This window comes from Bacillus rossius, assembly GCF_032445375.1.
Source record: "Bacillus rossius redtenbacheri isolate Brsri chromosome 4 unlocalized genomic scaffold, Brsri_v3 Brsri_v3_scf4_1, whole genome shotgun sequence".
Lineage (NCBI taxonomy): Eukaryota > Metazoa > Arthropoda > Insecta > Phasmatodea > Bacillidae > Bacillus > Bacillus rossius.
In genome coordinates this window covers 29,490,219-29,504,816 of record NW_026962010.1, presented here as the reverse complement: position 1 = coordinate 29,504,816, position 14,598 = coordinate 29,490,219, and the positions used below count along the sequence as shown (strand labels likewise).

General features: G+C 36.1%; 1 long non-coding RNA gene across 1 annotated transcript; it reads left to right on the top strand.

The window, feature by feature from the left end:
* The first annotated feature begins 1,026 nt into the window (after positions 1 to 1,026).
* Positions 1,027 to 6,149, top strand: LOC134541671 (uncharacterized). Its single transcript, XR_010076677.1, has 3 exons — positions 1,027 to 1,079; positions 3,818 to 4,008; positions 5,980 to 6,149. It is a non-coding gene; the product is annotated as an uncharacterized LOC134541671 (long non-coding RNA).
* Positions 6,150 to 14,598: the final 8,449 nt, after the last annotated feature.

Sequence of the window (14,598 nt, the reverse complement as noted above, 5' to 3'; positions counted from 1 at the left end):
ACATCAAAATAAAGTTACACTAGCCTTATTGTAGAAATGTTGGTTTCTTTTGTAACTTGTTACGAAATTGACGAGTCATCAAAATTTTTAGTTCGTCATTAATGAAACACACTTAACGATTCTATCTCTATTACAGTATAGATATAGAGGACACTGCGTCTGTTGGATGATTTCATTGTGTGCTTGAACGATGAACCGGTGGTTGCTTGGTGGGATTCCAACCTGTCACCACTTAACTTTACACTTATTATAATGCAATAATAATTTTTATTATATTTCAAAAATCCTTCCCTCGGCACGGTTTTGAACTAAATATTAAAGGTCAATTTCTTCTGCACTGTGCAATTTAACACTCTACTACGGAGGAACGACAAATACTTGGATTTTACTATGTTATTAAATTGTATTATTATAATTTTTTCAAGAACTTTTTAATTTGTGATTATTTCTTGTTATGACCATAAACGGAACAAAATTTATTCCTGGATGGATTGGCTACTATCATGTTTCATTTTGCACACCAATACTCTTGGTACGTCCCCAGATTTTTCACGAAAGTGACTATGTGTAGTGTTAATGGCACCAAACGCGGTCACATGATTTGCGCACGACCTACTGTTTCAGTTGTGTACCCAGCTTAGAAGCTACCGCCGTCTGTTCTCGCTCCATCATCTCTCGGCGTGGACGTGGACTTGAGACCAGAGAGAGAGCGTGCAGAAGTGGCTGGAGGCGGGTTGTGGTCTTCAGGCAGGCGGACAGCTAGAGCAGGTGCGAGACACCCCCCCCCCCTCCAGAAACCCGCCAGAAACCAGGCAGACCTCGCCCGAAGGCCGTGGGCCAACCACGCCTTCGCAAAATACGCCTGACGGAAAATTACTATTCTCGTTTTTATCCCCGTAATGCCGGACCAGCCCCTCATTACGCAGTGGAAGCTGTTTATTTTTTTTCTGCTCGCGAGGATCGCAAACAGCGCCGACGGCCGCAGGGACGGTGTATATATAGGGCAGTCGGGCGCTGCCGGACATCAGTCCTCTGCAGGAAGACAATAGTTCCCAGTCGCCATCAGCATGTTCAAGCTGGTAAGTGTGGCGTCTCAGTCCACTTTAGGGGGCCGTGTTCTCGCACGCGCAGGACAAACTGTCAGTCTCACGAATGTACTTGCCGTAATATTTCTCCGTTACTCTAAAAGTGGAGTGATATTTAATTTGTAGTGAACTGCTGGGGATGTACATGATGTCCATAAAATAACTTCCCACATTCAATGGCATATTATAACAGTTTAATTTAGATTATTTACAACAAATCATACATAAAATTGAAGGTAAACTAACCTACCTTTTCTTACAAATGTCCAATATTTTCACCTTTAGTTATACTACACACATCCGACCTAAAGTCCGATTATTCCCTAACTTTGGCTAACAAGTCTGGAATATTAGAAGCAATAGATTATTCGACAGTCTCAACTCTGGCAAATAATAAGGTAGCAATGGAACGTAGATACGATCGTTTATAAAGCCCCAGAGGAAATAAATCGCATATCGACATGTCAGGAGAATGTGGAGGCCAGTGAAAAAGAGCTCTGTCGTTTCGACCATTACGACCAATCCAACGGTCAGGGACTGCGACGTTCAACCACTCTCTTACAAAGAGATTCCAATAGGGAGGGCTGAAATTACAGTTTAACTGTTATTAAATTGCAGAACACAAAACGCTTTAAGCTCATGAGTCGCCAATTTGCGAAGGTGGCGCTGCAAGCGAGAAAACTGCAAAGCAGGATTCGCGCACAGGATTAGCTCAAACTGTTTTAGTAACTCTTTAATTGTGACCTTGAACCAAAACTCTAAACTCTTAGAGTTAAAGCTATTTTGATTTATAACAACGACATTATTTTATCGACATACTGAATTTTAACAAACAAGTACCGTGGTCTTTATGTTCATGATAAACACGGGGCTGTTGCATACACTGTGTACCTTCTGCAAGGTACTTGTACTTGTGCTTGTATTTGTACTATCACAAAACATCTCTCCAACTAGAATCCTAAAAATTTATTTTCATAAAACTTAAAAAAAAATTACTAAATAAGATAAACAACCCGCGACTGTTTTCTCACCGCTGCAACCCCATCGTTCTTCATTCTCGTGTCATGCTTTCAAGTTCGGTGTATGTTTGCAAGCTTTCATCTAAAGTGTCATCAGTTGCGTGGACGCTTCCTCTGAACTATCTCTCTCTCTCTCTCTCTCTCTCTCTCTCTCTCTCTCTATCTCTCTCTCTCACACACACACAAACAAACATACACTTCACATCTGCACTATAATATACCTATTCAGGCCTGAAGGGGTCTGTTTTTCACTAGTATAGCAAAACATTATTTCAAATTCTTGTTGAAAAGATCCTGGGTCTACTCGCCTATTCTACTGGTGGTACGCCTGGCTTGGAAACTAATCTCGAGTATAATGTTCATTGGAGTAAACGATTTTGAAATATTAAAATGAGAACCAAATATCTATTTTAAATATTTGTTTACGATTTAATTTGTTTAATTAAAAAAATCTCCATGATTTCTTAGCTGCGTAGTAAGCTAGTATAATATTTTATAAATATTTATCAACAGAACAGTAAGAGATAAAATACCTGTCCTCAAACTGAAGCAAAAATTACACCAAAATATATTGATTGTTTATGAAGGAAAACCATTAAATGACAACTTAAATTTTTTATACGTTTAAATAACTTCTGCTTAACAAATTACGGTTGAACAGCAATCATGGACATGCATAAATATATAATACAATTAATGCGTGTGATCATCTCTTTTAAATAAAACTTTATTTTTTAAAACATGCATTTAATTTTCTAGTAATGATGCATTCCCATACAGCTTATTCAATTGGGTAATGGTGTCCTGCCTCTGGCCTTAGCTGTTCGCAGAATAACGCGCTTTTCATAAATTTAAATTAAATAATATTGATCCTTAACTCTGGATGAATGAAAGTAGTTTTTACTTCTTCGCTACTGCAGTACTCATGTATTATTCGTTCTCATTGGACTGATTCATTCAGTTTTTGACTTGAATAAAATAGATTTGAAAAAATTTTATTTTCTGAATATTGTTGCATTATATTGCAAACTAACTAATGCCCGGCATGCGTTGCAATGCCTATATCATTTTTTTTTGTAATTTGTTTGAAATAGTTACATATACATAAAGTATCTCTCTATATCTCTATAATTCTCTTTCTCTCTCACTATGTATATAATATATCTCTCTCTATATCTCTGTCTACATCTCTCCATCTATATTTATCTCTCTCTGTCTCTATATATCTCTCTCTATATCTATATATATTTCTGTCTCTCACATTTATACACATATATTTATATATCCCTTTTATCTCTATGTATGTCATTCTATAGCAATGCAAATATTAAAAATTATGTTTATACCTATCTATATTTATATATTTATTTGTCGTAGGTGTGACATAGGTATAAAAAAAACACCCTCGTGTTCAAATGCAGAGTTATGTCAAAACTCCAAAGCAATAGGTAAAGAAAATTCGAATATTTAAGATTTTGAACGAACGAATGTTTAAATTTTGATTTATAGAGATATAGAACACCAGCTGTTAGTGAAACTAAGTAAACGAATATTAAGTTGAGATCGTGACTGCGGGTTCACTCATCGATGCAGCGGAGAGCTGAGAAAGCCCGCGCGTGCTTGCTAGCTCGGCGGCCATGTGCAGTCGTGTGACGTGTGACGTGTGACGTGTGACGTGTGACGTGTGACGTGTGACGTGTGCGCGTGTTGCAGCTCTTCGTGGTGCTGGCCGTGCTGGCCGTGGCCTCGGCGCAGTACTTATACCCCAGCGTGAGCTTCCGCTCCAGCGTCTACCCCAGCGTCTACTCCGGCGTCTACCCCGGCGTATACTCCAGCGTCTACCCCAACGGCTACAGCTACGGCTACAGCTACGGGCCGCAGTACTACCGGCGCTGAGCGCAGCGGTCAGTACGTCCACCACACACACACATGGGCCGCCCATTGCACGGCTTATCTGCCAGTAGATCTGTCATACATCTCGTACCTCTTTGTTCCTCCAATTTTATATGTAGCTACACATTGTTAAATATTTACTTACCAGTCCAACATTGTATTTTTCCCTACATCAAATCACTTCTTCGCACTAAACTAACGTCAATGAATTCTCTGGACACGGATACAACGCAGAAGCCATTAAGTGGTTTTTGACTCGGGCTAAAAACGATTTCTTTTTATAATTATTAATTTTGGTTTTGCTCTATAATATTCTTACGTAAATGTCAAGAAAATAGCACAATAAACTACACTTAATTGTATTATTTCGTCATAAATTGAGTTTTTTTGCCTGTCTGCTGTATTTTCTTACTTCCCTGACCGTAATTGTAAAAAGACGTACTTTCTAGATAATTTTGTTTTCAATATGAGATCAAAGACCATTGGATATTCACACTTAATAAAAAGCGAACTTCAAGAATAATACATAATGTAAAATTACTTAAAATCTAGCCTTCTGAAAGATTCCAATAGCATTATTAAGAGGCCAGTCCAGTGTTTCAGGGGCACTACGCAACCCGCGTTAACCTGATTAGATTCAATGCTATTTTAATTTTGCTTATAACTAATTAACTAATATAGATTTCGAAATGATGCTTGCTTGATATGTAAGACAACGATGCTCTTATCAAAGCCCCTTTCTTCAAAAACGTGCTTAAATTATGGTTTTATACTAATCTTTACTAATATGCATAAGTGTATTGTCTAGGTTTGAACAATATTTTATGCACGTTTTTGAAGAAAGGAGCTTTAATAAGAGCATCGTTGTCTTACATATCAAGCAAGCATCATTTCGAAATCTATATTAGTTAATAAGTTATAAGCAAAATGAAAAAAGCATTGAAACTTATGAGGTTAACGCGGGTTGCGTAGTGCCCCTGAAACACTGGAGTGGCCTCTTAAGAGTGCAAAATACCTTTAGCATGATTGTGTTAAAAGCGTCAAAACATTTACAGACTGGTTTACTATTTAAGTTCCAGATTTTTCCAACCATCATTTAACCGTTAACTGCTTTCTTGAGCAGAACTGTGATATTTTATTGTTAGTTAGCGTTAGCAAAGTGTTATTAGGGAGGCATTTATTGCACTATTCTGTCAAAGGTACAGTTTTCGCCCAAGCTCCCGAAAATTTAAATGTTATTATTTTATTACCGTTATACTTTTATTACATTTATAAACCACTAAGACTGTAGGAAAATTAATAAATGTTCTTGGAACAAGTAGTACTATTGTATAAGCAGGGACAAAAATAGTTTCTATTAGCTCTCATACTTGAAAGAACACGTTGTTTTTTACAATAATATAACTGACTATAATTTGCTCCAAAATATTTAAAATTAATAAGTTATTATTGTTTTAAACCACATATCGTTAAGATTTTTGCACTGAGATTAATTATAACAAATTAAAAAAAAGATTTAATCGTTATGTCAAAAATACAAATGTTTTATCCAGGATGACCAAATTAACATCAAAAGTAACCTTAAGCCTAAGTAGACTTGTTTTCAAGGTGGCAATTTTATCACAGCAATTATAGTGCAGGAAAGAAACTTGTAACTAAAATTACGGTTCATTGTTGCTTATTTACTATTATCGCTATTGTCATTAACAGTAGTTTCCAGTAAATTAAATTTATTTTCAACCTGGAATCAGCTACTTGATTTGCAGGTGTAGCTATGTCAATGTTTAAGTGTGTCAATATGCGGCAAAAATAAATAATAATAAGTTTGCCTCTTGTATACTATGAAATGTGAGTCTTTTTTTTGTTACACATGAACCTTTGTAAAACATTTAAAAATGATACTTTTATACAGTCTAGATACTGAATTAACCTCAAGTGTGATTTATGCATTTCTAATTCTAATAATTGTTGGTTTTTTGCAGGATCCAATGACTCTTCCTCATCGGGCACTTCTTCGTCTTGGTTCAATAGGTTAATATGAAAATTTTCTCTGTATTTAAAAATTGTAATAAATTTTTCTTTTTTAACATTTAATTCTATTTTTATCTTTATTGGAGTTTTTTATGTTCCTTACACAAATATATATCTAAATGAAAATATGGAGTTCTTTTGTATTTTTTTATATTTGGTGACATTTAAAATAGCCAGTGATTCTGATACATAACTTAATGTTAATAACACTTCTTTCTATGAAATGTTTAACAATAAGACTTTTGTTCGAATAAATGTACTGTGCTCTACCGACGTAAATCCACTTGAACATTTGTAATATTTTGTGGAAATATTTAAGTCTTTATGAATAGATAATGAAAAGTGATTTTTTTTTTTCAAATTTCTTTCTGCAGTAGTTAGTGAAGCGATGACAGAACACCTGGATGAGTAACCGGTGCTGTCACCCTAAGGGGTTGTTAATCCCCTAGGTCAGAAAAGAGAGACATGTGCTTGGGGCGTCAGGAAAGTAATGCTCTGGGGAGAAAATTGCCTGCTACAGCTGTCAGGAAAATTTTCCGGTCAATCAAATATCCTCCATTAAGAAGAGATTACTTCCGACTAAATATATTACGGAACAACAATTAGGTCCATAGACATATCCATAATTCATGTAAAGTTTAATTTTAACATGTGGTAACCTAGGGCAAATCTACGTCAAGAGAAATATCCTGACTGTAATCTTAGTGGTAAAGTTTATGTAATGTCGCCGTGGTGTTAGTTCATTTATCTAAGTCATATTTCTAACGATTTGAAATAGAAAAAACTAACATTTGAATATTATGTGCGTTGAAATTGCAATATTTGTTATATTTTACCTGTCTTTATATACTTCTTACGTTACTTTAATTGTTATAAATTAGTTTACTTTATACAATATGACTAACCAGATAACCATCTGCATTTGTTTTTGTCACGCATTGAAAATACAAAGTACCTACAGTAGTTTAACAGCAGGGTCACCTTGAGGAAAACCGGTTTGTTCAGTTATAAGAAATTTTCCTCGCTATCTCTTATAAGATAACTGCGCAATTCCTTTTTTTTAAAAAAACTTTACCTCTTTATCTTATTGAAAATTATCTGGAAGGTGTTTCATGAGTTCTTGATTGCCTTCATGAGGCGATGAGGCCGACTGGCCATGCTTGAAAATAAAACTCTCTTCGTCGCTTGTAATTCTGGTTGCGTTGTGTGGGTCGGAGTCCACACTGGCCGTCGGTCCATCGACATCCACGTCCTTCCTGAGACGACAGTGCAGCGCGCCGGGATGCCTCACCAGGCACCACACTTTTGAACTTTTGGTGCCAACAAAATCAATGTAGGTATACACATTCCGCATTTGCTCCCTTAATGTACTATTCCATTCAGTTGAATGAGGTACATAGCGCGCACGCATTCTGTGAAATAGTGAAACAAGTAACTTCACAGCTTTTACTATCCTTTTGAAAAATATTTGAAAGGATGTTACACTAGAGAACAGAGACACAGAATCTTAGTGCAGAAATGAAACATTCGTGTGAAATGGGAACTTCATTAAACCGTAATTGCCTTAAACATATTTGCTGAACACTAGCTAAACCAAAATGCAACCTTGCACGGTATATTGACGATATAGAGTTAAATGGCTTATCCTCTTGTTGATAACAGGTAATTAGAGATGGAGTCACACAATACCATAACACAAATCAAAATAATTGAAGAAGGAATCAAAACCCAACTCTCTATCCCGCCCCACTGAACAACTGGCATTGCTACGTATCAAGCTTGTGACGTGATGATTGGTGGTTGCTTTGGTGCTGCTAGCTGTGATTGGTGACTGCAGAAGTCTAGGGGGAAGGCACAAGCTGTTGGTGGCTGAATTTAGTAGTAGATAGTTGGCGGATGTTCTCTGTAAGTTTAGCTCCGCTGAAAGTAAGACAACTGCAGTTGATGGATGGCGTTGGCAGGAGCTTGTATACTGAAATTTATACGCCAACCATATTAGTAGGGGAAGCAGGCAAAAATATTGTAATTAATCACTGCCCCTCCCATTTCGCGGCACTTCACTTTTATCAAATTTTTTTACTTATTCTAGGTCGAACGACACAAACAATAGAAATAGTTTTAAAATAAATTCTTTTAAATATAAATTTTTGTTGCTCTATGGAGCTTTAATTTTGTATTAACAATACAGAACATTTTTAAATTGATAGGCCTATATTGCTTTTAACATCGCAAAGTTTAATGTTTTATGATCAAAATTTTTATATTAACATAAATACTTCGAAAATAATTTTTTTATTAATAAACCAGCTATAAATAACGATATTGTTTGTTACCTTCAAAACACACGGATATCATTCACATGTATTTCATGATATGCCTGTCAGTTACATCTAGAAAAGCGAACTCGTATTTCATGTTTTAAAACGTACGACTAAACCATCATCTCTCCCCAGTAAAACACTCTAAACATAGCATGTTTGCATATCCTCAACACACGAATAAACATATCTCTGTATTATACAGCCAAAAAAAAACCTCAACAAAAAATCTTTTTGAATTAATTTACAGTTGAGGAAAATAATATTATCAATATAAATGTATAACATGTTTTTAAGAACAACTATGTATAACAAATTGTACACATAATTCAAATAATTTTTTAAAATTTTAACATTTCTAAAAAATGTATCTGAAAAAAAGGTATTTGACTTAAATATTTTTTATGAGTATACATCCAGTTGGTAGCCAGGCACATATAAGGTGGTCAGAAACATCCAGACAGTAGCAAAGAAGTATTTTTCTTCGATACTCTACGAACATTTTAAAAATTTCATGTACAATATCATGCGCTTAAGCCAAGCGTCACCAACAAGCCGAACTCTGTCTCCGTCTGGCTCATGTAAGCCCTCTTAGCCAGCCAAGCAAGTTATGTACACTTCAAACATACAACCAAATCAATGTTTTTGGCGTGATACTAAAAATAAAATTTACATTATAATTTTCATGCGTGTTTTATCAGCACAACCATTAAAAATAAACTACATTATTTGAATTAGTGTCATTTAATTTGCACCACTAATACAACAGCCTGGATATGTCTGTCTTTAAGTTTACGAAACCAAAATGACAAAATAAACTAATGTTCTTTGAATTTCTTCAAAAACATTTAAATTACATTAACCTTTCACATAATTCCCGACACACTAGGTAATCAATTCTTGAAAATTTTAAACTATAGTATAATTTACGGTAAAAAAAATAAATTTCCAGCTCAACAATCTTGGGCTCACAATGCTATGTGATAAGAAAAGCTTTCCCATTTGAATGTCTGACACATAACCAACTTTTAAGCTGTAACAGCATAAATCCACCTATTTTGAATTGTTGAAATATCTTATTTACGTTGTATCCATATCGACCTGATATAATTCAATGGTTAAAGACTAAATAAGAAACATATAGAGATCTGAGTGAGAGAGGACAGAGACCGAAGCACTGAGTCAGCGAGAACAGAGACCGAAGCACTGAGTGAGCGACAACAGAGATTGAAGCAAACTGAGTGAGTGAGGACAGAGACCGAAGCATTGAGTGAGCGAGGACAGAGACCGAAGCACTGAGTGAGCGAGGACAGAGACCGAAGCACTGAGTGAGCGAGGACAGAGACCGAAGCACTGAGTGAGCGAGGACAGAGACCGAAACACTGAGTGAGCTAGGACAGAGACCGAAGCACTGAGTGAGCGAGGACAGAGACCGAAACACTGAGTGAGCTAGGACAGAGACCGAAGCACTGAGTGAGCGAGGACAGAGACCGAAGCACTGAGTGAGCGAGGACAGAGACCGAAGCACTGAGTGAGCGAGGACAGAGACCGAAACACTGAGTGAGCTAGGACAGAGACCAAAGCACTGAGTGCTCCAAACGGCCTCCCAATGGCTCCAACAGCTCCAAATGCTCCAAATGGCTCCAACAGCTCCAAATGCTCCAAAAAAATCCAAATGCTACAACAGCCTCCAAATGCTTCAAAGGCTCCAAATGCTTCAAAAGGCTCCAATTGCTCCAACAGCTCCATCTTCAATTGGTTCCAACTGATTCCAATTACTTTTCTTATCGAACTTGGCATGATTACTAACATGTCTTTATTAGTATACATTTTGACTGGCAGTGGTAACGTATTTTGCACCTTTAAGTTATAAGTTTTATTTAGAAATCAGATTTCGATAAATGGTAGATACCATTTGGAAAGAAAATATATTAATTTACCTTCAAGTTTATTCACATACATTTGATTTAAGCCATTATTGTATCAATCCAGCTTCCCTCAGTTCTTTGAGTATGAAGGATATTTCTTTAATGTTCGAATAGTTTCCTGCACAAAGCGATCCATGTAGTAGTCGTAGCCTGTCAACCAATATGTTAGGATCTTCCCATGAGGTATAATCATTTTCTTCTGCTGCGTTCATCATCCTTGCATGTTTATAATAAATATTATTATCTCTGGTGTCTATCGTTTTAACACCAACCACAAGGTCACTTTCGTCGTCGTGCCAGTGATTATCACAAGCTTAATCAGGATAATTTATTTTATTACGACGTTTCCATCGTTTTGGTCTCAAACCACCATCACAGTCTTCGCTCTTGCATGCTTTTGGTGCTTCAGCACAGTACTCAATCATGCCAGCCTTAGATGTGTCAGCACAGTATTCGTTCATGCCAGCTTCTGTTGTGTCACCACAGTCTTAAATCTTGTCAGCATCACAAACTTGATCAGGATAATTTATTTTATTACGTCGTTTCCATCGTTTTTGGTCTCAGACCGCCATCACAGTCTTCGATCTTGCCTGCTTTAGGTGCTCAGTACAGTACTCAATCATGTCAGCCTCAGATGTGTCACCACAATCTTCAATCATGGCAGCTTCAGATGATTCATCAAAGTCTTCGACCTTGTAAGCTTCAGGTGGTTCTCCATCTTTCACATTTTCATGGAGTTGACTAGATATTGGAGTAAATATATTTTCATTTTTAATGTGGTTACAACTTCCTTCGTTTGTTTTAAATTTTAAATTATTATCTTGATCTAGATCAGTAATTTTAGCATTAGCTTTTTCGCCTTCGTTCCTCTTCCGCGATGTTGTAGCCCAGTCTTCGTTATCTTTATTCATCTTAATTGTACAGGTCTTGTAATGTCTATCCAAGTAATATCTTCTACCAAAGGATTTCTGACACTGACTGCAATGAAATGGTTTTTGACAAGGACCCAAAATACACTCGCTTCTCTCATGTCGTTTAGCATTCTTTCTCAAGGTAAACACCTTGCTACAGTATCTACAGTGATAATGTTTTTATACAGCAACAAATCCCGAATCAGGATTCATATTAGTTACTGAGACTAATGCCAGACGCAAACTTAGAGTTTTAAATTAGATATATTACTTAAATAGAATTTTTTAATTATTTCATCAGCGAGAATTAATTTATCTCATTCAAAGGTACTTGTTGCAAGTAGTTCTGCTTTTCAACAACAGATGTCACCACATGTTACTTGCAGGTAAATAATATTTAGTTCTTTTATGCGGGATGCGGGATGCTCACTAACGATCGCAAAAGAAGTATGGCTTCGCTAGACTCCAAGGAGAAGGAAGTTCGTCCTTCCTGTTAGTGCTTCTTAGATTTCTCAGATATTATTATTATTTGACTTAGTAATGATATTTTTTTTTAATTTCCAGCTGATAAAAATATTACAAGTGTTGATTAAGTAGCAGAAATTCACTAATTACATGTAAACCTTGAAAAAAAATTACATGCCTCATTAAGTAAAAAAAATCCTTCATGCAGAGATCATTTTCTAATCTGTAACCAGAAGCAATCGGAGAAAACCATAAGATTTCGAGTCAGGAATAATTAGAAGCACTCGGAAAAAAACCATCAGATGTCTAGTTAGGAATAATCAGAAGCACTCGGAGAAAAACCATCCAAATATTGTCAAGAATAATATGGAGCACACGGAGAAAACCATCATAAGATTGACAAGAATAATTCCAAAGCACACGGAGAAACCACTAAAAGTTTTCTTAGATATCATAAAATTACAAAAAAAATTTTTTAAATAAAATCTAAAAATACAAAAACAAAATCTGACTTGTACTGGAACTCTAACTTTGCACTACAATGAGATGTTCACAAGCTAGCCAATTTTGTTTTTGTATTTTTATTATTTATTTTTTAATTTTTTTTAATTTTATGATATCTAAGAAAACTTTTGGTAGTTTCTCTGTGTGCTTTCGAATTATTCTTGTCAAAGTTATGGCGGTTTTCTCCGTGTGATCCATATTATTCTTGAGAATATTTTGATGGTTTTTCTCCGAGTGCTTCTGATTATTCCTGACTAGACATATGATGGTTTTCTCCGAGTGCTTCTAATTATTCCTGACTCGACATCTTATGGTTTTCTCTGAGTGCTTTTGGTTACAGATGAGAAATTGATCTCTGCATGATTGTTTTTTTTTACTTAATGAGGCATGTAATTTTTTTTCAAGGTTACATGTAATTAGTGAATTTCTGCTACTTAATCAACACTTGTAATATTTTTATCAGGTGGAAATTAAAAAAAAATATCATTACTAAGTCAAATAATAATAATCTCTGAGAAATCTAAGAAGCACTAACAGGAAGGACGAACTTCCTTCTCCTTGGAGTCTAGCGAAGCCATACTTCTTTTGCGATCGTTAGTGAGCATTCCGCATCCCACATAAAAGAACTAAATATTATTTACCTGCAAGTAACATGTGGCGACAACTGTTGTTGAAAAGCAGAACTATTTGCAACAAGTACCTTTGAATGAGATAAATTAATTCTCGCTGATAAAATAATTAAAAAATTCTATTTAAGTAATATATCTAATTTAAAACTCTAAGTTTGCGTCTGGCATTAGTCTCAGTAACTAATATGAATCCTGATTCAGGAGTTGTTGCTGTATAAAAACATTATCACTGTAGATACTGTAGCAAGGTGTTTACCTTGAGAAAGAATGCTAAACGACATGAGAGAAGCGAGTGTAATTTGGGTCCTTGTCAAAAACCATTTCATTGCAGTCAGTGTCAGAAATCCTTTGGTAGAAGATATTACTTGGATAGACATTACAAGACCTGTACAATTAAGATGAATAAAGATAACGAAGACTGGGCTACAACATCGCGGAAGAGGAACGAAGGCGAAAAAGCTAATGCTAAAATTACTGATCTAGATCAAGATAATAATTTAAAATTTAAAACAAACGAAGGAAGTTGTAACCATATTAGAAATGAAAATATATTTACTCCAATATCTTGTCGTCTCCATGAAAATGTGAAAGATGGAGAACCACCTGAAGCTTACAAGGTCGAAGACTTTGATGAATCATCTGAAGCTGCCATGATTGAAGATTGTGGTGACACATCTGAGGCTGACATGATTGAGTACTGTACTGAGCACCTAAAGCAGGCAAGATCGAAGACTGTGATGGTGGTCTGAGACCAAAAACGATGGAAACGACGTAATAAAATAAATTATCCTGATCAAGTTTGTGATGCTGACAAGATTTAAGACTGTGGTGACACAACAGAAGCTGGCATGAACGAAGACTGTGCTGACACATCTAAGGCTGGCATGATTGAGTACTGTGCTGAAGCACCAAAAGCATGCAAGAGCGAAGACTGTGATGGTGGTTTGAGACCAAAACGATGGAAACGTCGTAATAAAATAAATTATCCTGATTAAGCTTGTGATAATCACTGGCACGACGACGAAAGTGACCTTGTGGTTGGTGTTAAAACGATAGACACCAGAGATAATAATATTTATTATAAACATGCAAGGATGATGAACGCAGCAGAAGAAAATGATTATACCTCATGGGAAGATCCTAACATATTGGTTGACAGGCTACGACTACTACATGGATCGCTTTGTGCAGGAAACTATTCGAACATTAAAGAAACATCCTTCATACTCAAAGAACTGAGGGAAGCTGGATTGATACAATAATGGCTTAAATTAAATGTATGTGAATAAACTTGAAGGTAAATTAATATATTTTCTTTCCAAAAGGTATCTACCATTTATCGAAATCTGATTTCTAAATAAAACTTATAACTTAAAGGTGCAAAATACGTTACCACTGCCAGTCAAAATGTATACTAATAAAGACATGTTAGTAATTATGCCAAGTTCGATAAGAAAAGTAATTGGAATCAGTTGGAACCAACTGAAGATGGAGCTGTTGGAGCAATTGGAGCCTTTTGAAGCATTTGGAGCCTTTGAAGCATTTGGAGGCTGTTGTAGCATTTGGATTTTTTTGGAGCATTTGGAGCTGTTGGAGCCATTTGGAGCATTTGGAGCTGTCTTAAGCATTTGGAGTCATTTGGAGCTGTTGGAGCCATTGGGAGGCCGTTTGGAGCATTTGGAGCCATTTGGAGCTGTTGGAGACATTTGGAGCATTTGGAGCATTTGGAGCTGTTGGAGTCATTTGGAGCATTTGGAGCTGTTGGAGCCATTTGGAGCATTTGGAGCTGCTGGAGACATTTGGAGCTGTCAAGCA